The sequence below is a fragment of the Peromyscus maniculatus genome, chromosome 8, assembly GCF_049852395.1.
Source record: "Peromyscus maniculatus bairdii isolate BWxNUB_F1_BW_parent chromosome 8, HU_Pman_BW_mat_3.1, whole genome shotgun sequence".
Taxonomy (NCBI): Eukaryota; Metazoa; Chordata; class Mammalia; order Rodentia; family Cricetidae; genus Peromyscus; species Peromyscus maniculatus.
Genome location: NC_134859.1, coordinates 49339894 through 49365948, shown reverse-complemented (window position 1 = coordinate 49365948; position 26055 = coordinate 49339894).

Genomic DNA, 26055 nt, shown 5'->3' with positions numbered 1-26055 from the left:
AGACACAAAGAAGGTAAACGATCCACTTGGGCTTCTAGTGAGGTTTGAAGCCTAGAGACTGCTGCCACAGTTCTTAGTATACTCTGGATGCAGTCCATCTGCTACGAGTGTCTTCTAGAGCAAGGTCTTGTCTTGGAGGCCGAAGAGACCCCTGCACAGAAGCACCTTGATGCTGGGCTGCAGGCATGCTCTATTGGACATGCGCACTGGGAGGAAAACAAGAGGTACCGTGTAGTCCATTTGAGCTGCTGCAGTAAGGGAGGGCCACAGACTGGGCTACCTTTAGAGAACCAAAATTCATTTCTCAGTCTGGAAGTGGGAAGTCCAAGATGAAGATGGGGGCATTTGGAATCTGGTGAGGATCTCCTTTGCTATAGCCCCACTTTGCTGAGGGCAGAGAATGCCTTCTGAATGCCACAAGAACGGCCTTGATTGCATCAAAGGGAAGGGCCCATCCCTCCTAGTTTAATTGCCTTTAATGCCATATTGCTGGCAACGATTGAGTTCTGGAGGAAGGATATTTAAATCCTAACATACTGTAACCAGAATCTTGTTTGCCCTACTAGCTTTTCTGTTATGGTTCTTGTTGTGTTTGACTGTTTCCTAGGGGAGAAAAGTGAGAACAACATTTACAAAAGTCTGAAAGACAGCAAAACAAATAAAGAGTAGGATGTTTAAAAGGATAAAAGGGTGAACAAAGATGACTTTCTCAGATTCCTTTTTGTCGAATTGAGCCTGTTTGGAATTAACCTGTGACACACGCTAAGGTTCCATGTAAACAGATGCAAAACATACCACACCTCATCTGCATAAACAAAGAGATAAATACACAGAAACAAATTGGTACCTTGGCATCATGAGGTTGAGCTACTTTGACAAAAATGAGCATGCCCTACGAATTAATCTCTAATCCCTGTTTCCCTAGTCACTAACCATCAAATCACGAAATAACTTCATGTTTTGACTTATCTGCCTGCCTCTAGCCCCCGACTCCTACAGCCTTGTTTCCATATTCCGACCCAACTTAATGCCCTCCACCTGCCACTCTTCGCCCTCAAAACCATTAGTGACATCTGGTTGCTTGCTCAATAATAACCAAACAACTGTTGCATGGCATTCAAAGCCTAGCACCAAAAAAAGGTAAGTAGGTTTTAATTAGCCCACCAGCTCTGATGGATTTTGTCCTCTCTGCCTGGAGCACCGTGTTGACAAGAGATCTAAAGCTACATCTGAATCCAATGAACAAGATTGTTGTGATTGATTGGGGATGCCTGCCATGACTTTGGTATCTGAGGGTAAAAGCCCAGGGCCACATATTTTCCCTGCCTGCTTGACATGATCCAGTGTAATTGATCATTGCATCCCCATGTCTCACTGCATTAGCCCAGCTCTTTGCTGCAGTAACAACCAATTACCTTATGTTCAAGTCTTGTGGGGGTAAAGAAAGCACATGGTGTCTTTCTTCTCATTAGCTTGTGGGGCGGCTGAGAAGAGTCAATCTAGTCCACATCCTTAAAAATCTTTGCAGGTATTTCTTTTATCGCACCCACTGCCTCTCTGCTCATGTCTTTGCTGATTTTCTGGCCTATCTGGACATCCTTTTGCTGAGTATTAAGCTTGCAGAGGCCCCATTTCAGTTTCTTTACCTTGACTTAGAACAGTGGTTCTCAATTTGTGGGTTGTAACCCCTTTGAGGGTTGCATATCAGATATCCTGCATATTAGATATTTATATTATGATTCATAACAGTAGCAACATTACAGTTATGAAGTAGCTACGAAACAGTTTTATGGTTGGGGGGTCACCACAACTTGAGGAACTGTATTAAAGGGTCGCTGCATTAGGAAAGTTTAGAACCACTGACTTAGAAAAGCCCCATGCTTTAGCCAATGGTAACCTATCCAAGATTGTCTCTGTCACACCTTCAATGAAGCCTACCACTGTGGTCAACTTTAAGTGTAAGTTCCTGGACGTGTCTTCTCCAACTTTGAATATCATGTGGACTGTTACTATTGTACCATGATCTAGGTGGCAGGAAGTAATGTGTTGATGGCTAGGAAGACAATGATAGTCAAATGAATTAGTCTATGGACTTTTGATCCTAGCCTCCAGCAAGGAGTGTGGGGAAAGGCTGGGTCTGGGTCTGGGATGCCTCAGTGAGGAAGTGGGGAATGAGTACAGATAAGGAAGGAGCTTCGTAGGGCTGCAAGCTACCCCAGAAGTGCAGCACAGAATCCCAGGGTGGAGCTTCACACTGGGATGGACTTGATTCCAACCATCATGATGATGGCAATTTGAAGTGGATAAGGCACTTTTATGTTCCATGATGATGTGAACTTTAAATCAGGAACCTAGAAAACACTGAGCCATGCACCTCCAATCTGAAAGTCAGGGAAAGAAGAAAACAGTGGAGAGTGAAGGTTCCAGGATGGACATGAGTCTTTATCAGAGGACCATTGCATGCCAGGCATCTTCTCTGGCTCCTGTCATGAGCCATCCATGCTACTTAACCCTACTCAACCCTGCCAAGCAGGCACCACTAACTCCAGTTTACAGGGATGCAAGAAAACAAAGGAATTTCCCAAAATTTGCACAAGTCATAGAGGATTCCAGGGCTATGTATGTATGTATGTTCCCATGTGGACACTATAGCTTACTATGTTGTGTGATTCCTATTTTCACCCCAAGTTCGCTCTATTGTGGGCTCCCTACCTCTTCTCTATGTGCTAAGTTATCCCCATGTGACACATTTTATGAATCCCAGTGATTTTTATGTATTTCTAAAAGTTTTCTCTCAGTAAAGCATATAGAATACTATCAGAGGATGTTAAGGGGATAAACTTAAATCTTTGGGGAAAACAAGGAGTCTTAAGTTTCCATCCTCAAAAAAAAAAAAAAAAAAAAGCCAGGGTATAAATGCACCAGGACTCAAATACAACATTGAATATTTTCAATGATTCAGATCTCTTTGGGTCACCATGCTTGATATGAAATTAAAATTTCAGGATCTGGGGAAATGCACTTTGCTACCATTAAAATCTATTAAGAAAGGCAGGATGTGAAAGGAAATTTATTTGAATTTGGAACTCAGCCTGGTAAGGAGGTTGCCCTGGGTTGATACATGGGAAATTAGCTGGACAGAATCCACAGTTTGGGAAATTAATGAAGAAAGTGACTTCTTTGATAAAGTATATTATGAGTTTAGAACAAATGTCAGGATTAGTTTTGAGGTAAAAATGCAGGAATGCTGAGATGGCTCCATCAGCAGAGGGCTATCTGCACAAGCTGGAGGTGTGAACTGAGAGGCCAGCACCCATGTAAGAAGCCAGGTATGGCACTGTGTCCTTCGAATCCCAGTGCTGGGAAGGCTGAGACAGGAGGGGGCCCTGTGTCTTGCTGGCCATCTGGTCAACCCTACTAAGTAAGCTCGTTCCTAGTGGGAGACTGTTAAAAAACCAAGTGGATGGCTCCCAAGGAAAGACACTAAGGTTGACCTCTGGCCTCCATATGTAGGAACACACATACAAGCAACTGTAAAATCAGATTTGCTTTGACATAAATGTAAATGAGGATAGTCATAGATAATTTGGTCAAAACTGAAACTGTAATAATTTTATGAGTTTTATGGAACTACCCTAAGAGATTCTCCTAAATGGTGTGGCTTCAGATGGTAGAATTTCTGATGATAGAAATTTATTCCCCTAATGTCCCAGAGGCCAGAAATCCAATATTAAGGCTGTGCCCTTCTGACTTCTCCAAGAAAGAATATGTCACATTTCCTGGATTCTGTTGGTGACACACATCTTTCAGCTTGTGGCCAATTCACTTATCTTTGTGACCATCTTCACAGAGCATTCTCCTTGAATCTGTCTTTTCTTCTGTCTCTTATAAGTATATGTGTCTTTAGATTTATCTTCTACAATCAAAGGTTATTATAGTTTAATGCCCTTTAGGTTATTACTTCAGTAATGACTCTTTATCCAACCAGGCATGGTAGGAATAGGGTCTACTGTAGTAGTTTTTTAAAAACCAAATGGCTTTAAAGCAAGGGGACATGTTTCCTCCTCTGACTTCTTAAGTGAGGTAAGTTTTAGAAATTTGGTGTCTCTCAAAGAGTGCCTGTCCCATAAGCCACCCTTCTTTCAATTCACTTTGCATTTTCACTCAGGTAAAGAGGTCTACCTTAGGTTGACCAAAAGCAACTCCCAGAAACCTAAGAATAATTTTACAACATGCTTTCCAAGAGAGACATCTCTCATCCTGAGGGGGTGGACTATGAACTTTCTGAATAGTAACCATTCATTTCTTGTTGCCTACAAATGCTTTGTTGACTAATGGAAAAGAAGCCTATTGGAGGCTTTAAAAGGCCAAATCATTCTTGGGGCTGGAAAGATGGCTTAGTGATTAAGAGCACTGGCTGCTCTTCCAGAGGCCCCATGTTCTACTCCTAGAACCCACATAGAGGGTGACAACTGTCTGTAATTCCATTCCCAGGGGATATGACACCCTCTTCTGGCTTCTGCAAGCACCATACATGTCTATAGCACACTGACTTACATGTAGCAAATAAAATAAAATAAAAATAAAAATAATTCTGAAGCAAGTCAGCTTGTTTCCCTCTTTGATTCCTTGAGAGAAGTAAGTTATAGTACTTAGGAGCTGAAGGGAGGGTAATAGGGTTTCAAGAACATTCTTGTTAGTTTGAGGCCACCCTGGGTTATTCACATCTCCAAAGGACCCTTTTCTAAATAAAGTCACATTCACTGATTCTAAGAGTGAGAAAAAGTACACACATTTTTTTTTTGAAGGACCCACCTTTTGAACCACTGTCTTACTATGTAGTCATATTTTACTCTGTAGATGATATTAGAATACAAGGCAATCAGAATGGACAAAAACACAAGAGAGAATTGTGTAGAAAACACATTTTTATTTTCATTTCTGAATGTCCAGAGATTAGGTGTCACAAGTGGGCATCAAGACCAGTCAAGTGGCTACAGACATCTCAGTGGATAAACTGTTCAGCCAGGGACAGGATGCTGGGGCATCTTCTGGAGTTCCTGTTGAAACACCCACCTTCTAGGGAATGAGTGATTGAATGTAATGGTTATTCCAGATATCCTGCACGACTCCAGGGACTTGACCTGCCTGGTGCCCTGAGGGAACAAAAACATGACAGTAACACGGGGTACGGGAAGGGTGGGGTGGTGGGCTGGGGGGGCTGGGCTCTCAAGTGCTGAAGCAGCACCCCAAAGCTCAGTGTGTTTATTATATCCATTGAGCAGGGAGGTGTTCAGTGTGTAAAAGAGGGAGGCAGGATCATTACACAGAGCTGGACAAGGAGGTGGCAGTTTATGGTATATGGCTGAACAAGGAACCAGAGTTGGCTGATCTTGATGTGAATTGTCGCTGTAGGGGAGCAGCCTTCACGATCTACACATCGTGAGGGAGAAATCTGCAGTGAACATTTTCTGCACACAGTGTCAACATTCATATACCCGGCGGAAAAGGCTTTGCCATTCCTTTAAGTCTTATGTGGGGGAGGCTTTGCCACTCTCAGGAGGCTGAGGCACTGGGGTTCTTGACACGGCCATGCTCACCTTTAATCCCAGCACTTGGGAGGCAGAGGCAGTCAGATCTTTGTGAGTTTGAGGCCAGCCTGGTCTACAGTGTGAGTTTCAGGACAGTGGTGGTTACACAGAGAAACCATGTCTCAAAAAACCAAAAACAACAACAAAAAGCAGTATGCATTCCCTCAGGACTTCACTTGCTTCCCTTATTCTTGTTACTGTTGTGGATAGTGTTGGATCCAAATTTTGAACTATGGTCCTTAGCCTTGTAGGGATAATGCTGGATCCAAACCTTGAACTACTGTTCTTAGCCTTGTAGGGATAGTGTTGGATCCAAACCTTGAACTACTGTCCTAAGCCTTGGAGGCATCCACAGATCAGGGAGTTGCTTTTTCTTTCATCTTGATTGGAGGGGCTACTGTTGACTCAGCACTGGCCAGTGAAGCATGACTTTCTTAAGCCAATACTTGCCGGGCACTGTAGATTTGTAATTGAAGACATTACCCGTCAACAGGGATGCTTTGCTGGAAGAATTCTATCTTTTCCAAACCAAGATTTTTCATTACTTCAGGAGCTTAAGAGTAATGGGTGAGAGGCTAAAGAATGGAAGGATTTCTGACAGAATGACAGTGAGACCATGGCATCTAGCAGCTGGACGTGCCTGATCCAGTAACCCTTCAGACAACCAAAGTGCTGGCCAGTTGTTCATGATGGGTGGCCTCATGGCAGTCTGTATGTAATTAACAATGGCCTGGCCATCCTGAGCTGCTGGAGAATCTACTCATGGACACTGCTCTATTATCCATAGCATTTTAGGTAACCAGAAAGGGAAATCATGGAACAGGAAGGATTAAATGTAATGGGGGATGAGAGGTGGGAGAGGTGGTATGGGAAGGGATAACTAATACTAAAGACCTTTGGAAATGCCATATGGAAACTCATTACTGCACAAGACTTCTAAAATAGATACATGCAGATATATAAAAGGTGTTTAAATGTAGTTACCCTGTGATGAGGGACCAATGCCCTCCCTAGATGCCATAGGTTACTTGGATAAAAAAGCCCAGTGGTAGGAATGTGTTATCTCTTTTTGAGTTGCTGGTCAATGGTATCCCATAGATCCTCTGAAACATTATGGGCTATTCCCATCTCTCTTATTTACCCTTCAGAACTTGGTGGTATGACCTGATTGTTGAAGACACTCCATACTTGTGCAATAGGACATAGAGAAATCAAGTAGGCACTGACCTGGAAGCTTCATCCCTACTGGCCAGCTTTCACAGTGCTGGAGAGTTCTATTTACATTACTGTGGAAGAAAAAGTCATCAATAATCTAATTTAGCTGTGAACCCTATGAACGACACTAACAACTGATGAGACATGCCCACTAGTAAAATGGTGACACCATATTATGGGAGTAATCAACCACGAATTGGATTTAGGGCCCACTCTACTAGATGGAACTTATGTCTAGTACTGACTATTAACTGGGCCAAGAATCAGTACCTACTTAGGTCATAGGCCTTAAGGGAGAACATACTGCAATTATTCTGCTACATGGACAGAATAGTAAACCTATTCCTAGTGACTTATCACACACAGTTTGGTGCAGCTCTCAAGCCTCAGCAGAGAAGCTTCTTTTCGCAACAGTTGCTGATTAATATGGAGACCCACAAGTCTTTAACATGAGAGAATAAGAGCCTATGAAACAGTTAGGTCTAAATGGGACATCTACATTACACCCCTCTAAAGCAAGAAATCCATGGAGTCTGCTTAAGGACTATTAGGGAAATTATTAGGATATAAATTGAGGCAATACACTCATGAATCCAGAACAGAGTAGACAGCTGAAGTCGTCCTCTGATCTGACTGGGAGTCAAGCCACCTGGCAGGAAGAAGAGGCCTTGTGACCCTTCTCCCTTTCCTTTTAAGAGGTCAAGAACAACAGCAAGAAGCACCACCTCTTTCGCCATGGGCGAAGCAAATACCACTACATCCCTCCCCACATAGCCAGAGGATTATCTCAGAAAAGGGGCAGAGGAAATATTCTAAGAGCCAGAAGTAGTGGATTTCTACAGCCAAACAGCATTTTCTGGTAGTGATGGGGTCATTGTACACATGGACCCACAGTGGCTGTGACTGCATGCACAGGGTCTGTACCAGTTTAAGTTACCAAAAATACTAGCACAGGTGGAGGGAGAGCTCATGAAATCTCACCCCTAGCTGAGTGGTTATTGTCAACTGATGGCTGCTGGGAGAGAGAGAATTCATTTTCTTTAGAGATATAGAGATGTGGCCCCTGAGAGGTTACACGCTCTAGTGGGTTGTTCTACACCCATGCACACACAGGCAACACTAAGTATATCTAGTCATTTGAGAGAGAGACAGAGAGACAGAGATGGACAGAGACAGAGACAGACAGACAGACAGACACACACACACACAGAAAGAGACATGAAATTGGGAGGAAAAAATGGTGGGTAGGGATGGGGCTTAATTTGATCAAAATACATTATATGCACGTAAAAAACTCTCAAACGATAAGAATAAAATAAAATAGACTAACCAAGATGGATGTATGATACCTGGGAAATATTCATCATGGTCCCATCAAGTTTTGTGATTATCAACCTCTTAAGGTAAAGTCACATTTACCCAATGTGACACACATATGTGTGTATATACACATATGTGTTTGTGTATCAGTCTTTTCCTCTAAAGCTTTCATTTTTTGTATTCAGAGATATGAGTTTATACATAGATATAATTAAATAAACAAGTGATACAGGAATGCCTTTCTCATTGTTGATAAGCAGCAATGGTACAGATAAGAACATTATCAGCTATGCCCCCACTCCAAGCAGCCAGAAATAATGACATATTCTTTTAGGTTTATACTTACAAATTTGTAAAATATGCATCTATATGTTAGGAGCAAGGCTCCCAGCCTTCTACCACAGCAACAGAGAAGTACCTGTTACATCATTTTACATGGATTCATCACATTTATCCACACAACCTTTGATGGACAGCTGGCTCTTGTGGTTAATACTGCTGAAAACATCTGAGAAAATTTTTTTCTGTTGTTGTTGTATGTTTTAATTCTCTTGAATTAAAACCTACATAATGGGATTGAACTCATGATTACCTGATAGTTCTATGACTAGTGATTTGAGGACTATTTTCCAAATTACCCAGATCATTTCATATTGTGACCAGAGGTTTGTATTTTTCTGCCTCTTTGCTAGCACTTGTTATCTGACTTTTGTGACAGAATTAGTCTTAGTGGGAGTGCAGCAGCCCCTAGCTGTGCTTCTGACTTGTATTTCCCTAGTGACTGATGGTGTAGGGTGTCTTCCATGTGCTTGGTGAGCAGGTATGATTTTGTCTTGAAAAAATTATCTATTTGAATTGTTCATTTTTAAAAATTCCACCCTGGAAATTTAAAAGAGTACCCTCAATAATATGGAGGTTGTAGTGAGCAGGCTAAGAGGGTTTCACAAATGTGGAAAAGAGGCATTCTAGACTTGAAGTTGGCTAGTCTTGGGGAGGGGTCAGAGGAAGCCTTCTGAGGTCAGAACAAATGGGAACTACTTAAAATTAAAATGAACACATACAGAACAAACATCTTTTCATTTGTTTGTGGTTTTTGAGAAAGGGTTTTGCTTGTGACCCAGCATGGTCTGGAGTTCATGGGAGTGTTCTTACTTCATTCTCCCAACTCCTGTGGTGGAAGGTGTGAACTATTATACCCAGCTCACAATAGTGACATTTTTCTAACAGGTATATTTTTTAATGTGACTATTTTTTCTATGAATTTATTGCTATTATCTTGAACTTGGTACAGTGTGACCATTACAGCTTCTTTTCTCTTTATCGTCACATCATGGCTATTTTGGACTCCATTCTGAAGTGATGTGCAGACTGAAGGAGGCAGGAAATGCATCAGCCTCTGGGTTTCACGTATTTACTTAATTTGTTATTATGGTTTGTGTATGATGCACATCAAGGGGCGTACCACAGCTCATGTGTGGAGGGCAGAGGACAACTGTGATGTTGATTCTCTCTCTCCACCCACATGTGGGTTCCCGGGATGAAACACAGATAGTCAGGCAAACATCCTTACATATGGTGGCACTCCACCAAACCCAAATTTCTTATTTACCTGATAATCTAATCCATCATAGCTTATACTCTGGAAATCAATGTAAAATAATTTTTTTTCCTGAGACAGAGCATCTCTGTGTTGTCCTGGCTGTCCTGGAACTCACTTTGTAGACCAGGTTGGCCTCAAACTCAGAGATCCACCTGCCTCTGCCACCTGAGTGCTGGGATTAAATGTACATGCCACCACTGCCTGGCAATGTAAAATAATTTTGTATTAAAAATTTAACTTGTAAATTTAATTTGCAGTAGACTTTAGAGTCTTCAATCCCCCCACCCCAACACAAGGAAATTCCAGAAGTTTTTCTCTAATACTTCTTTACTATTTTTTTCTGGGCAGAGTTGAACAGTGAACAAGGACAGTGGCAGGTGTCTGACTTTAGTGAGAATGCATCCCATGTTCCTCTTGTAGGTCCATTTGTGTTTAAAGGGGTGAGTGTTTATTGGCTGAACATTGATTTGCTTTAAACCGGTAAGAGGTCTTGGATTTTTATCAAATGTTAAACCTCTTCTATAACAAACAGCATTAGTAGCTTTAAAACATTGGACTGCTGAGTGTATCCAGGTGCATCCTATGTAAGCAATACACAAATGATAGGTTTCCTTAGTGACATGAAGCAAAAGCCAGCTAGTCACTGCTGAACTGTTGTTGAGTGTGGCGCTGAAGAACTCCTCCTGGGGTTTATTACATTTTATTCAGTGTGTTCGTGTGCATGTGTGTTTGCACATGTACGTGTGAGTGTGTGTGCATTTGCATATGCGCATGCCCCAGCATGTGTGTGATGGACAGTCAGAGAACAACTTGCAGGAAGAGCTGGAGTCCCTTCTCTGCTTCCACTCTGTGGGTCGCAGGGGTTGGACTCCTGCTGTTAGGCTTGGTGGTAACCACATTTCCTCACAGAGCCATCTCTTCTTTTCTGACGATGCCCTGTGATCCTTCCTCAAGTGTGTGAGGAACTAGAACCCCCCACCTGCTGTTGAAGTGAAATCTTCAACAGTTTCTATGAAGAGAAATTAGAAATCGTTACACATTAACCAAGAAAATTCTCTTTTTCCCAGTTCATTCTGATGCCATATTCTCAAACACCCGATATGGCACACATACAAGGTTCTATCTGCACAATTAGTAACACCAAAGTCCAGAAGGCAGACCAAATATCCACTAGTGTGGGGTGGGTTAAATATGTCATGAGAATCATGGTAACATTTTGCTTATACAGGCAATTGCCAAGAAGCATCAGGGACCCAAAGGCGGTTCAGAATAGCGAGGCATCCTATGCTGTAAATTAAAGAGGATGGGAGGGTGCAGGTGTTTGTTTTCTCTTCCAGTGGTTTCTGGAAACCAGGTTATTCCCGATACTCTCCTTGCCTCCCAAATCACTCTCATCCTTCACAGGGGTTGCTACTTCTCATCTAACTGTTCTCAACATGGTAGGGTGCTCTTCCTAGAAAGCTCTTCCATCTCTCCTATGTCCCTCAAGGTCATCCTTTGTCTGTATGAGTGATCACCCTCATGCAGACTCAGAAGATCTCACTTCCCTCTGCTGCCCTGCCACCCCAAGCAAGCCTTTGAAGGTACCTCTCACGCACACTAGGCATGCTGTGTCTCATAAGCTTTTGCTTCATTTCTTTTTAATAATTAACCTGTTTCCTTCTTCTTCTTCTTCTTCTTCTTCTTCTTCTTCTTCTTCTTCTTCTTCTTCTTCTTCTTCTTCTTCTTCTTCTTCTTCTTCTCCTTCTCCTTCTCCTTCTCCTTCTCCTTCTCCTTCTCCTTCTCCTTCTCCTTCTCCTTCTCCTTCTCCTTCTCCTTCTCCTTCTCCTTCTCCTTCTCCTTCTCCTTCTCCTTCTCCTTCTCCTTCTCCTTCTCCTCCTCCTCCTCCTCCTCCTCCTCCTCCTCCTCCTCCTCCTCCTCCTCCTCCTCCTCCTCCTTCTTCCTGGATGGCTCTTTGCAGGACACTTGTAGTCAGTAACACCCCCTCCTAATGGTCCTCACTGACATGCCAAATATCAATATTTGTTACCCATCAACATCAGTATGTTGACTTCAAGTATCTCTATTTCACATCCTTTTGTTCTCCCTTTATGATACTTACCATCATCTATGTTTCTTATATTTTCTCTTTTTAAAATTCCTACTTGCACAACTAAAGTGAAAACCCAGACAGGGATTGTGAAGAAATGAGGATCTTTAGTGCCTGGTACACAGTCGGTCCCCAACAAGGGATTTTAGAATGAATCGCTGGATGCAGGAATGACTATGAGTGAAACATTGTGAAGACTCTACAAAAGCAGACAGCACAGCTACCTGTGAGAGGAAGTGGTGTCTCTAGGAGGGGGCTTTCCTTGTGCATCCTTTGCAGCCTGCTGTACTGCATCTGATTACTTTAGCAATTAAAACACACACATATAAATTAACTCAAAGTTAACTAATGCCCCTTTAATTGGCCATTAGTATTATGCATGCAGCCTGCTAACTAGCTTGCAGAATTGTTTGCCATCCAATTCTGAATAATACACATTGGTTTTAGCATTAATAAGAAGGGGGGTTAGGCATCCATGAATACATTTCAGAGGCATGCATGTGTAATTTTGGGGGACTGTGTGAACAAATTAGGCAATTTGTTCATTACGTTTTTGGTTTTCCTTATGGATGTGAAATAATTCTTAAAGTTATCCGAACAATAATAGTTGCAAAAGGGACTATTGATGGTTGCTTCTCTTTGCCCGTGGTGCTCTGTCACATAAACTAAACATTTATATGCAGCTCAAGTTATCTTTTCTTGTTTTCTGGAAGTAGTTTATGTTTGTTTCCTCGTACATTTCAAATAAAAGTCCAATTATCTGTCCTTTGCAGGTGTGAATACTTTGCCCATGAAAGCTAACTTTCTGTGACTGTTTTCCTTGCTGTAGATCACGTCAGCTTCTTCTACAGCTGCTGGTGTGTTTAGACATTGTGTTTTCCAGTGTCAATCTTGATCAGCCATAATTTCTTGAGAATATTTTACTTGAATTTTTGAGAAGTAGAACAAAGCGGTATCATGACATTTTCTGTGTCCTTCTGGTTATTTCATTTAGTTTCTGATTTTGTTAAGTATTTTTTGTTTTATTAGGAAGAAGATGAATTCATTTTATTTTTATTTTTCAGAAAATCAGTTTCAGGCTTATTGAGATAGCTCAGTGGATGAAGGGAATGGCTGCTACACCTGATGACCTGAGGTTGATAGAGAAAGATCAGCTCCATAAGCTGTCCTCTGTCCTCTACGTGAGCACTGTGGCATGCACCCTCTTGGATCCTCACAATCAGTCAACCCATCAATAAACATGATAAGAAAGTCAGATACTGAAATTATGTATGTATTTCATGTTTGATATTCTCCAATAGTACTTTTGCTTAAACTCTTTATTTACAGTGGGTATGGTGGTGCATGTCTTTAATCACAGCATTCAGGATGCAGAAGCCGATGGATCTCTGTGAGTTCAAAGCAGCCAGCCTGGTCTTCCAGGACAGCCAGAGCTACACAGAGAAACCCTGTCTTTAAAAAAACCCTTAATTTATGCTTTTTGATTTTTCTCAGTTTTCTGTGGTTATCTTTGTAATTTCATAGGTAAGTGTCTACTTTATCATCATTTTAATTAAAATGTACTGAGTAGTGTGAAAAATGTTTTTTATTGCTTTAACTACATTTCAAGGATCTAATATGTAGTGTTTCCATCATTGTGGGTCTTTCCAAGTTCTACAAATCAAATCGGCTTGTTCAGAAAAATTAATTAGGGCTTTCCAATTTCTAGGTGGTAGAACATTTTGCTTTATAGCTTGATATTCATTTCTGCTTATCTTCTGTTTGAAAAGTGTTGCTATTTCTAAGGTCTCGGTAAATGGCCAATTTTGGAAAATACTGCTTTCCTGTGTTTGTTTCCATTGTTTGTTTTATAATGACAATGTCCCGTTAACCCCAACTTTTACACCCGCCTTCCTTCTTGTTGACTTTCTCTATTATTTTTCTCCCACAGATTGAAACGGGTGACTTAAAACTTCCATCTCATGGTGCTTTTCTATTTCTAGTAGTTTCTGCCTCATGAACATTGAAGCTGCATTGGGGAGATGCTCATGAGTTCTTCATTTCATCACTAATTAGGAAATGTCCTTCTTATCTTCTTCTAATCTAGCAAGTAATTCATTTTTAAATCTATTTTATTTTTGAGATTATAATTATATCATTTCTTCCCTTCCCTTTCCTTCCTCCAAACCCTCCTATAAACACCCCCTTGCTGTTTTTAAAATTCATGAGCTTCTTTTTCATTTATTGTTATTACATACATATATATGTATGTAATATATATTCCTATATACCTGAGTGCAATGTGCGCAGTCCATATAATATTACTTATATTGATGTTTATGGGGCTGGCCATTTGGTATTGGATAACCATTGGTGTGCTCTGCCCTGGGGAAGACTATTTCTCCTGCTCTCAGCATTCTTTAGTTACCTATAGATCTTTGTGTAGGTTTGAGACCTTGTTGGCTTTACTTATCCACTTTGGCATGTATATTGCTATTGTCCTTGTTCAGATCATGTTTAGACAGTCATGAGTTATTCTTTTTTTAAGGCTATGTTCCTCCATTCATTTCATTGGTATTTGTCAGTTTATGATAATCAATCTTTCTGGATCATGGTCTTTTTACACACACACACACACACACACACACACACACACACACACACACACATATATATATGTGGACCATTTCTGATTCAAGCCAAATGCTTTGATATTTTCTCAATGGGGTGAATTCAGGCCATGGTTATTTAATGATAAAACCAGTTTGGGGCCAGTAGGATGGCTCAGTCATAAAAGTGTTTGTGTCAAACCCAATGACCCGAGTTTGATTCCAGGGACCCATGTGATGGAGGAAGAGGGCTGAGTCCCACCAGTCCCCTGACTTCTATGTGCATGCTGTGTCATGGGCATGGTCCTCATACTAATAAGGAAGTAACTAAGATGTTGTTGTAGAATATTATTTTAAGGTGTGTTACTTTTGTTTATGTTGCATTTGTTTAACTCTGTGAAGATGTGTTGCTGTGCCTGTCTAAAACACCAAATGGCCAATAGCAAGGCAGGAGAAAGGATAGGCGGGGCTGGCAAGCATATAGAATACATGGAAGGAGAATTGGGGATGGAAAAACAAGAAGAAGAAGTAGCCAGAAAAGGGGGAGGAATCCAGGGGACAGTCACCCAGTACACAGCAAGCCACGAAGTAAGAGTAAGATTTACAGAAGTAGGAGAACGGGAAAAGCCCAGAGGCAAAAGGTAGATGGGATAATTTAAGTTAAGTAAACCTGGCTATGAATAAGCCAAGCTAAGGCCAGGCATTCATAAGTAAGAATAAGTCTACATGTGTATTTACTTGGGGGCTGGGTGGCAGGCCCCCTAAAAGAGCAGAAACAACCAACAACAAGATGTGATAAAATTTAAGTCCAAGTAATATCATTTTCATGGAGAGGCAACTTTCTAATGCTATAGAAATTCAGTAATCTATGACTCTCATGGCCTATTCGAAAGTGTGTCAATGTACTCTATGGAGCAGGTGGAGAGTATAGGAGACCCCAAGTACTATTGCTGAGTCTCTGTTGCTGGCTCCAGCTACTCTGAAGCACAGTGGTTAGAGGTACCTAGACCTCATGGCTGTGGCCTCCTCTAGACTTCTGCCTAAGGGCAGCAGGCAACAGGCTGTGACTTGATGTCCATTTTCAACACAGGAGAGTGGGTTTTTTTTCCCAGTCTGCTGACACACCTGTTCTCGGAAGTATCAGTGCAATGAGGATTTTCTGGAATTATACTCTTCTCTCACACACAGAAAAGTACAAGGGGAGAATCCGGAGCCTTATTCTGTTGATGATGCTCAGAAGGACACCAAAAATGGCAACGTACCTATCGTTAATTAAGTACTACATAGTATTTTTGAAAAGAAAACTATTTTCAGTAAAACATTATATATATTTTGCATGATTCTGTAACCACAACACTGGAGAGGCTGAGGCAGGAGGAGTTTGAGTTAGATGCCAGTCCATACTACATATGTCTCAACCATGTCTCAAAAACAAAGAACAAAAAGAATGTCTGATCCATTTCAGAACAAATAAATTCTACAAATCAACAACAAAAGTGAAATACCAAATTAATGCTGGGCATAAAGCTATATCACATGTGGCACAAATAATCACCCAAGTCATCAGTAGGCTTCTGAACATCTGAATGAGGAACCACTGTACTGGCCCCTGAATGGCTGAAATCAAATATCCACCCACACCACGGCTTAGTGCTTTTCCTCACAATCACAGTTCCATGGCTAGATCAGTGCAAATGTCCCAAAATAACTGGCACAAAATGTGCAAAGCAAGTTAGTTACCTCACAAATCTCACATGTTAGTTAAAGGAATGAGTTGTCTTTCGTTTTCAGCTCAGGAACTGGGCAGCATCTCATTTAAAAATAGAGAGGTACTGTACTAAGCATTGTGGGAATAGCAAGACAGTAGAATACAGACAGTGCCTTGGTGATAAAAGGTTATTTGGGGTACTTAATGAAATCTGTAACAGCTCTAGTTGTCCCAGAACTCAATTTGTAGACCAGGCTGGCCTCAAATTCACAGAGATACACCTGCTTCTGCCTCTGGAGTGCTGGGATTAAAGTCATGCATCACCACCACCTGGTAGAAATTGTCTCTAATAAAGCATAAGGATGTAGCTAGAGTTTTCCTGCCTTGCCCATAGTCAGGACAAATCTTTGTCACCCGCCAGTCCCACAGCCACTCAGACCCAACCAAGTAAACACAGAGACTTATATTGCTTACAAACTGTATTGCCATGACAGGCTTCTTGCTAACTGTTCTTATAGCTTAAATTAATCCATTTTCATAAATCTATACGTTGCCACATGGCTCGTGGCTTACCGGCAGCTTCACATGCTGCTTGTCATGGTGGCGGCTGGCAGTGACTCCTTCTGCCTTCTTGTTCTTTCTTTTCTCCTCTCTGTTAGTCCCACCTATACTTCCTTCCTAGCCACTGGCCAGTCAGTGTTTTATTTATTGACCAATCAGAGCAACACATTTGCCATACAGACCATCCCACAGCACAGCCAAGTGCAGACCATCTCAGACACCTGCACTCAGGCCCGAGGTCCTAATCATCCTCTATGCGGACCTGCTGGGTAAAGCCACGAGGAACCCGAGAATGGGCTCCCACAGGACATACAGAACATCCTACAGCATAAGGATATTATAAAAAACTATTCTTCTTGATGTATCTGCATGTAATTGAGCCTTCCTGCTTACTGTTGAAAAAACATACTTCACAGTGTTAAAGCATGGGAACTTCCTCACATGGTCTCAGATCAATGTGTTGATTGATTAGCGGGGGACCTGGGGCCATCTCTTTCCTGATTCCCTGGAGGTTGGGTTAAAAATTTGGTTTCAGGCCTTTAGCATTAGCTGTCTCCATCTTGTCTGGGTCTTTTGGGCTTGGTGCAGATAGGAGCTCAGTATAAAACGATGGCTTCCCGTGAATCTTATTTGACTGTCCATGACCAAATGTACGTACCAACAGCAGGATGGGCAAAGCAGGTTACATTAGTACAAGAATACTACTTCTAAGAAGAATTAGATTCTGATGCTACCAACAAGATGGAAGCTCGGTCTTTATATTGTAGTTGCGTCAGAGAGGTCTGACTCAAAAGTGTGTGTGGTATGATGTCAAGGGGGGTACTATTGGGGCTACTAAGATGGCTCAGCTGGTTAAGGTTTCTCTTGAGGCAAATGATCTACATTTGATTCCCCAGAACCCACACAGAGTAAGGAGAGAAATGATTCCCACAGTTGTTCTCTGACCTCTACATGTATGTGCAGGCTGTGGAACACACACACACACACACACACACACACACACACACACACACACATGATTGAATAAATGTAATAATTAAAGAGGAGAGTTAGAGAGTTACAGCTGACTCTTTGGGATCAAAATCAGAAAAGTGACTAGTTCTCAGAAGGACTAACTGGAAAGGATGGAAAAAGTGCTGTGCGGAGATGAACTATTTTGAGTCTTGCTCTGTGCAGGTATAACACTTAAAAAATAGATGAAAAGAGAAAAGAAAGAACTCAGTATGCATCCCCAAGTCCTTGGGTGCACACTTGGCTCTCTGGCACAGCTCTGTGGCATCCCATTGGAGTACTCTAAGCCTCCGGGGTTTTGTCCCTTGGCACTGTTGATGGGTGTCATCTCATCCATCAGCCCACACAGCTGTGCACCACTGCTTCCTGATCCTCTGGAAGCTAAAGCTGTAAGAACATGCCATCCAACCATGTCTCTGCCTGAAGAGCTGACCTGCCCGCAGGGGACAGAGTGGAGCATCAAAAAGTCGCTGCCAAGCACTGTGCTCACAATGAAGTGCTAAGGAATAATAATGGAGCCCTTATCCTGCATGCGTGTTTTCCTTTCCATTAAATCTCAGATGTGCTGTTTGCTTTCGTATCCTTAATTCGGGCTGCTTTGAAATCCATAGGGGGAAAGAAACCCCTCATTACGTTCAGCGGCACAGCCCGCAATGCTGCCGTCCTCCTGTTTGGTTTTCCTTCTGTAAATATTTGTGCTCTCTCAGGCTAAGGAGTGGCCTGTGCTAGAGACTAAAATATCCCCATTTATATCCTCCAGGTGCGGCAGGAAATGGCTGACCCCTCACCCTGCCCCTGCAGTGACCTCAACCCTACTCCTGAGGACCACCCTCTGGGCTGCCTAAGGCGGACCCATGATCACCTCTCCAGGTTGGCCACCAAGCAGCAGAGGGTGAAGCGCAAACGCAGAGGTTACTGCAACCTGGTTCTTTCATTCAGAATGTGAAGGTCACTTCAGTGTTCATCGCTGCCTTCGAGTTTGTTAATGAGAGGATGAAAAAAACGATACTGACAGTGAAGAAGTCCAATCTGTCAAGAAATAGAGCTTGGTCTGGTCCAGAAAGGAGACCAACAGCAAAGGAAAAGGATGTGTAAACGTGTCTAACAATAGACAGAAGTCTAACGAATTGCCGAAGTCTTACAGAAATAGATTGTTTTGTTTTGTTTTTTTTCTACTTGGTCCATTCATGTGGGTTTTCATATTTTGGCTTTCCAAAAGAGGCTCATGCTCTGTGTATGGAATGCCGACACACATAAGGACATCTTTGCTCATCCCTCTGCCTGTTCACTCAGTGTCAGGGAGGGGCCTTGGGGAGTCCCTTCCATAAACACTTATGGAGCTGCACATTAGCCTAGGCATTTGGCTCACCCTTTTCCTTTTTAATCTTTAAGTTATCCATCTTGATGGAGGCTCCATGTTTCATCTTTCTCAGCTCTTACCCTGCTGCTCATAGCCGAATGGTGATGTCCCAGGAATGTCTGTGTTACCACCTATCCTGATGGCCCTGCCTAATATCTTAGCTCACAGTGAGGAGAAACAAAGGAATCTTGAAAAAAAAAAAAAGAAGAAGAAAACACTTTTTTTGTTTTGAATACATTACAAAATGTAAGTCTTTGACTTTCAATGGAAGAGAAAAACATCAGAAAAGTTAGATTGACTCGGGTTTAATATTACGCTTATAAAAATTGAAACAAAAATACAAAAAAGTAGAGAAATTAATGTGAGACCAGAATTTTTTTTCAAGTAAAGAATGTTGCTTAATTTAAACATGTAGTAAAATCCACACACATTGGATGAAAGCCACAGCTGCAAACAGAACTCTTGAAGTTCTTGTCCTGTTCTAAGCCACAAGACACCTAGACCAATCTTTTTGCAATAAAATTAGAAAGCAAGCACAAAAGGACACTCCAAATCCCCCACCCCCCCACCCCGAGGCAGAAAAGTGAAGCTATTTGCTGAAGTAGCTTGGAGAGGAGAAACAGTGTTTTCATCATCCCCCTCCTCTGTACAGAACGGCTGACACACTCACACTCGGCTGCTGCCCCTTTCCTCTTCCCCTGCCCCATAGCTCACCCAGAAGCATTTTCACATGCAAACCAAGATCACCTCACTGCTAAACTCTATAATTTCAAGGTCTGGTATGGGTTTGATGGCTAATCTTGGTGGTCAACTTGGCACATCTGGGAGGAGGGATCCTCAGCTGAGGAATTGCCTCCATCAGACTGGTGTGTGGGACATTTTCTTGAGTGCCAATTTATGCAGGAAGGGCTAACTCAGTATGGGTATTGCCGCCCCTGGGCAAGTGAGCCTGGGCTGTATGAGAAACACGAGCCAGGGAGCCAGTCAGTAAGCAGCATTCCTTCATGGTTTCTGCTTCATTTCCTGCCTTCGGGTTTCTGCCTTAGGTTCCTGCCCTGACTTTCCTCAGTGATGCAATGTTGTTTGAGAATTATAAGATGAAAGAAAGCCTTTTCTCTTTGGACAAAAGACAAGTACAACAATAGTTCTCAAGACAAAGTGAGGCTTGCTACAAAACCCTCCTGTTTGGTGTCAGAGTTGAATGCCCATTGGTCGCTTGGGTGTTTTTGTTTGATACTTCGGAACAGTATCTAATTACCTCTGAGGCCATGAGGATGTCTCCACGTAAACAGGGCAACCCCATGTCAGCAAGGAAGACAGCAGTCCATGAGGAAATGTGCAATATTAATGTTGTCTTACTTTCCCACTGATCAAGAAGAATTAAAATAATTCACCTTTTTAATAACAGGAACAAAAACCTAGAAAAGCAACAAATAACAACAATAATAAAGGAACTGAATAAACCAAAGAAGGAAGAGTGAAGTAATAAAAGCAGAAAGTAATAAAACTAAAAATAAAAAGTGTAGTTGGTAAATCAATCAAATACCAGTTCTTTGATGAGGATAATAAGATGGATGTTAGAATGGCATTAATAAAAATAATTGTATAGAACAGGTGGGATAAGAACAGATAGTAACATTTATTAAAACTGAAAATTGTACAATATAATAATTCATGATAATGTATTTCAGTGTCATGAAATGTCCAGATCTCTAGGGAAGTATAAATTACCAAAGCAAAACTCAAGTTCATCACAATACAGGCTGGATATGCACAGAAAAAATAATAAAACCTTGACGTTCACTTATGAAATCCCCCAACAAACCCTACCTCCTTTAAAAAGAATCTAAGCATGGTTTTGTCATCAATTCTTGTTTTTAATGAAATATTTAATAAGAAAAGTGTAATAGTTAGAAGAAAAGCTTACTATTGGTTGATTAAAGGAGCATATCCCCCAAATTCAAAGCAAAGCTAAGGGCATCCAGAGCTAATTTGCAATCTCAGAAGACATGAATTAAAATTAAGGATTAAAAATACTGTTCATTAGGGACACAAGACAAGAAGACACTAGCTGTGGACCGCAAAGGAGATGAGGCCAAGCAAGAGGGAGAACCTAAAACACATTTGCATCCTGATTCTCTAGGAAGGGGAAAATGGTAATATAGATGCAAAGAGAGTTGATGGGCAGTGTCACAAACCCAAGGAAGATGAAAAGGAAGAGAGACAACACGGGACAGTGTGGGTTATTCAGGAGGCACATGAAAAGTGAGTCAAACAGAATCTCTGGAGGAGGACCAGAGAGGTCTGATGAAAGTCGGTGTTTCCAAGAAAGAGCAAGTGACTGCTGAGTGTGCACAGGGATGTGGGTGCCTGGTGCCCTGGCAGGGCCATGGTATAGAGCATTGTGAGAATCACATCCAGGTAGGTCAGGCGACAAACGGAGCTGAGATACTTCAGCCATGGACTGCAGACAGCTTTCCCAAAGATTTTCATGAGGAGGCAAAGGCAGACAGGAGATGTGAGGCATGACCGCAGGCAGTGAGAACAGTTCCCACCACCCATGACTCCATGGGAAAGAAGATCCAGTTTGGGGCCTTCTTGGATGATTTTCCTCTACATCCTCTCTCTAATAAACCACAACTATGAGTCTGATAGCTTTCTTACCAAGTTCATAGGCCCTTTGGTGATGATTTCAATTTGAGGGTCCTTTTGGGAACCTTCTGATGTCCCAAAGGCCGTCAGAAGTGAGATCATCCTAGGGAGACTTCTCCAACTTGGTAGTGGTCCCAGCTGCTTGCATCTTTTTTTTTAGGGGCAACTTTGTTGTTATTTTCTTAAATTTAGCTATTCATGTATTTGTGTATTTTTTCACTGGGAGCAAATCTCCTAGAAAACACTCCTTTCTTTCTTTTTAAATGTGTGTATGTGTCTGGGTCTGCATGGAAGTTTGCAGGTGTGAGTAAACAGGTACTGTGGGAGAACAGAAGAGGGCATCGAATTCCATGAAACTGGAGTTACAGAAGGTTCGGAGCTGTCTGATGTGGGTCCTCTGCAAGAGCAATGTATGCTCTTAACTGCTCAACCATTTTCCCACCCTCCATTTATTTTTTTTTATATCCTTAACACCTAACATATTTTGCCCCCCCCCCAATATTCTCAATGCATGCATTTACTAGACATGGTTAAGAATCAAGTTGTCTCCATCTGTCACCCTCAAACTAGCAACTCATAGTAGATAAAAGGTCCCACTGTGAGTCCTGAAACTGACTCAGGATAGAGCCATGAGCAGAGACTTATGGAAAAGCCCTCTAATTGCAACGGGAAATAATGCCGACTAACAAGTGAGACTGTATGAAATTTAAAAGCATCTATCTGTGTATCAAAGGAAACAACCAGTAAAATGGAGAGACTGCCTGTAGGATGAGAGGAATCTTTGCCAATTATATAGCTGAGAGGGGATTATTACATATAATCTATAAGGAATTCCAAAAATTAACCTTCTCCCAAAACAAACAAATACAAACAAACAAATGAAAACCCCAAATGACTCAATAAATGGGTAAACTAATTTAACAGGAAGTTCTTAAAAGAAGAAATACAAATTTCCATCAATTATTGAGAGAACTCTTCAACATCCTTAACCATCAGGGAAATGCTTTGAGAGTCCACAGTCAGATAGTCAGAATGCCAGTCATCAGAAAGTAGCCACACATGCAATCCCAGCACTTGGGAAGTGAAAGAAGGAAGACCAGGGGTTCAAAGCCAACCTTGCTGACATAGCAAATTTGAGGCCAGTCAGAGCCACATGAGACCTGTTTTAAAATAGAAAGCAAAACAAAAGGAATAAAGGCAAATGGAATGAGGGAAGACAGACAGACAGGACAAATAGTGGTTAAGATGGAGAAACAGAAATCCTTAGACATTAGTGATGGGAATATAAACTAGTTCTGCCACTATGGAAGTCAAATAGAACACAAATATGATCCGGCTATACGACTCCTAAGCACAGAGGAATCTAAATCAGCACAGCCCAGAAAGGCCTGCATACCCAAGTTTACTGTTGGACACAATTGTCAAGAATTGGACCAAGTCAACTAATGTCCATGGTTTGACGAGTTGAAAAAGAAAATGTGTTATAAATACAGAATGGAGTTTTGTGCAGCTAAAAAAAAAAAAGAATGAAATCACGACACTGTCAGGAAAATGGATATAACTGGAAATCACCAAGTTAAGAGAAATAAGCTGTGCTCTTCTGTTTTAAGTGTTTTTCTCTCGAGTGTAGAGTGTTTTTCTCTCTAGCATTAACTATATGCGTGTGTGCATATATATCGCATATATCATAAACATATGTATATACTTATATATTAAGTAGATATGCTAGCAGAAGGGGGAATAAGTTGTCTAAAGGGCTTAGAGAGAACAAGAAAATGTAATTGAGGGAAAGATAAATTGCAAGTTTTCTCTCATATGTAGATACACACATGCACTAACACATGCATGAGTGCACACACACGGGACAAGCAGAAGGGGAGCTATCTATAGGATGGAAGGGGACTAGTGAGAGAAGAAAAGGAAGGATAAAGAAAGGAGAGTGGAGGGGCAAATAAGAGTAAAGAGGCAATGATTCATATTTATAAAAATCTCACAAAATCCATTAATTTTTATGCTAAATTTAAGACTGAAAAGTAATTGTATTTCTCAATAAATACTCCTGGGGAAATTTAGCCGCAAACTTTCTCTTTGTGCTTATTAAAATGGGGATATTGCATGAACTTTTAGGGATGACCAGAGGAGGATTTAGGAAGAAACACCTTTCTCTTCTGTCTGCCCTCTGTTCAGTAATGATGTGACTTCATCTTCCTGATGAGCAGGCTAAAGATTCAGGTGCTTCCTGATACACCAAGAACAACCCCAGCAGTCCAGAGACACAAATTGTTGTAGGTGGGGGAGAGAAGTCCCAAGTCCCCTGATGTCTCGCTTGACACAAGCTCTGGGAAGAGGGAATTATGATTGAGAAGATGCCCCTGTGAGATTGCCTGTAGGTGAGTCTGTAAGGCATTTTCTTGACTGATGATTGATATGGGAAGATCCAGCCCACTGTGGACAGGGCCACCCCTGGGCAAGCGGTACTGGATTGTATAAGAAAGGTAGCTGCTTATGAGCCTGGAAAGCAAGTGAGTGATCATATTCCCCTGTGGCTCTACTTCAAATCTTGCTGTCCAGGTTCTTGCCTCAACTTCCCTTCATGGTGTACTCTAACCTGCAAGATATAGTAAATGCTTTTTCCTAAGCTGTTTTTGGCCATGGTGGTTTATCAGAGCATTAGGAAGCAAACTAGAACAGAAACTAGTATCAGAGAAGAAGCATTTGTTGTGATAGACCTGGGCACGTTTTTTTTTTTTTGTGTGGGGGGGAGTAGGGTGGGGATGGTGGAAGTGTTTGGAGCTTTGTTTGGAAACGTTATTGAATGTTCAAAGATCAACAAGTTGTTCTGTATGAGACTGAAAAGAAAAGAGTGTTGAAAGAAATGCAGACAATCAAGGCCTGATTTGTGAAGTTTCAGAGGAAAGCAAAGATTCTATTAGGGCCATTCAGGTGAGGCATTAAAATTAAAAATTTGTGAATTAAAAATCTGTGATTTATAGTCATCTGGGGCTGAAGAATCAGCTGAGACAAACAAGAGACAAGAACCATTGAAATGAAACCTTAGCTTAACAGAACACTCTGCTGGTTAAGTGGTCCTGAAGAATCAGTTAATGAGAGACCAGTATCACTGAGGAGAAATCATCTGGAAAATATTTCTGTAGCATCACCACACAGGGTGGTGATGCAGAGGTGGCCAAGGCTGCATTTCAAAGTGGCAGCCAAACTTAGCAAGAGTCTTTCATGTGGTTCTTTTTTGGGCAGTATGGAAGCACAGGATTGAAGCGGTCATGGTGGACAGTAGAGACTTGGCACTGTGAGATGTCAGGAAAGGTCACCGGTGAAGATGCAGCCTTGGAAAACTCAGGATTAAAGAGTTCACAGTAAGAGGCTAACATGGTTGGAGTTCTTGAAGAGGGGCCAGGAGTCCATTGCAGGAGGTGCGGCCTCAGCAGAGGAGACCCCGGCATATCGGACAGGGATACAACCACCAGGAAGAGCATCAGGTACACAGTAGAGTGTGCTGAGCCTAGGAAATGAGCTGTGTATGCTAAGGATGGGAAAGTCAGAGCCATGAAGCTGCCCAGGACCTTTGGAGCCCAGAACACCACAAGCGAGACCCAGATGCTGGACACTGAGCTACAAAATTTGATTTATACTGCTGAATGTCTATTTTGCTTTTATATAATTGTAATTGTGTTCTGGTTCTTTCCTTTTGGAATAAAGAAATATGCAACGTTTTTGTTTAAATTCTATTTTACAGGAGCCTGCATTTGAGAGATTTGGGGTATTTAAAAGACACTGAACTTTTAAATTATTTGAAAAAATTTTAAAGACTGTCAATGTCTGAATGTGTTTTGAAGTTGATATTAATATGAAACCTTGGGGATAGATCAGAAAAGAAAGGTTACTAGTTTAATAGTGATAATGTGTATCACATTTATAAGGAGTCAATTGTGCTCTTCAGTTTTTGTTTGTTTTTTTTTTTTTTATCTTGATAAAAGCTAGGATTGTCTAGGAAGAGAAAATTTTACTTGAGAAAATGTTTCCATCAGATTGTCCAGTAGACAAGGCTGTAAGATATTTTAATGATTCATGGTTGATGTGGGAGGGCTCAGCTCACGGTGGGAGGTGCTGTCTCTGGGCATGTGGTCCTGAGAGATACATAAAAGATATCAGAACACGAGTCTGGATTACATTCTTCTGTGGTTCTGCTTCAGTTCCTGCCTCTAGTCCCTGCCCTGAGCTCCAGCCTTGGCTCTTCTCTGCAACAGACTATAACCCCTTCCTCCTCCAAGTTGCTTTTGGTCATGGTGTTCATCAACACAACAGAAAGCAGAGTAGGACATTGATAAAATTTCTCTGTGTG